The sequence below is a fragment of the Elephantulus edwardii genome, unplaced genomic scaffold, assembly GCF_000299155.1.
Source record: "Elephantulus edwardii isolate Elephantulus edwardi_28Jun2011 unplaced genomic scaffold, EleEdw1.0 scaffold00040, whole genome shotgun sequence".
NCBI lineage: Eukaryota > Metazoa > Chordata > Mammalia > Macroscelidea > Macroscelididae > Elephantulus > Elephantulus edwardii.
Window position 1 is genome coordinate 16,552,742 of NW_006399790.1, and position 1,155 is coordinate 16,553,896.

Sequence of the window (1,155 nt, forward strand, 5' to 3'; positions counted from 1 at the left end):
GCAGCAATGAATGAATGGAAATCCAAATTCTCTGTAAATGTTCATTAAAATTATTTTTTAAAAATCTAACAATAACTGACTACATGTCTGGACTATTTGTTTATTAATTAAAGTCAGGAATTTTGGTTTGTACAAAAAAATCCTTTAAAAAAAACCAAAAAGCATTACACAACATAGGTTGACCTGAAAGACTTTATGCTGAGTGAAATATGCCAGTCACAAAAGGGCAAATACTGTGTAACACTACTATTATAAAATAGGATTGACATGGGGGGTTGAGAGGAGAATAAGAAAAGAATGGACAGATAATGAACACTGTATTGGAATAGATGATTGGAAGAACTGTCTGAGAGGAATGTATGATTAGGCATTATATATATGTGACAACAATCTGAAACAAGAGGTGCACTGCAAAGTGGACTGGGGGAAGAGGAATGTAGAGGGAGGGAGTAAAACTTGCAACAATGAATGAAAGAAAATGTAACTTTTCTGTCAACTTTTGTTAAAATCACAATTGAAAAAACGAAAATATGGCCTTGGTGATAGAAATAAGGCCAGATACCAGCTGATAAAATTTTTTGTGACTGTGGTAGAGGATTGGGAGGAAAATGTACAACAATGATTGAATGGAATTCTAAGTTTTCTGTAAACATTAGTTAAAATATCAATTATAAAAAACCTAAAAAAAGTCATTATTAAAATAACAATTTTAAAGAAGCTGATTCTCAGAAGATGAAATTTGATCAAGATCATAGTCAAAGTCAGACATGACTCTATGTCATTAATAACCCTTTTACATCTGTTATTTTAAAAGCAAAAATAGTTTTATTAGAAAAGAAAAATCCCAGAGAAGAAGGTAATTTCTCTGAAAGTAAAGAGGTGGAGAAAAAAAATTTTATAACCATTGACTTATTCACTGCAAATAACGTAAACAATTATGGTCTAGTGATAAGGAGTTGCTGTGAATTAGTTGTAGTAGATTCAATGGCAGCTAACAACAGCAGCAATATGCAGGTGGCCCCCACTACATATAATACACAGGAATAAAATTGATTATTAGTCCTTGGAGAGGGATGTCATGTTTGGAAGGGTGGAGGGACAGTGCAGTAGAGGAAGACCCTTGATGAGATGGATTGATTCAATCACTGGGTAATG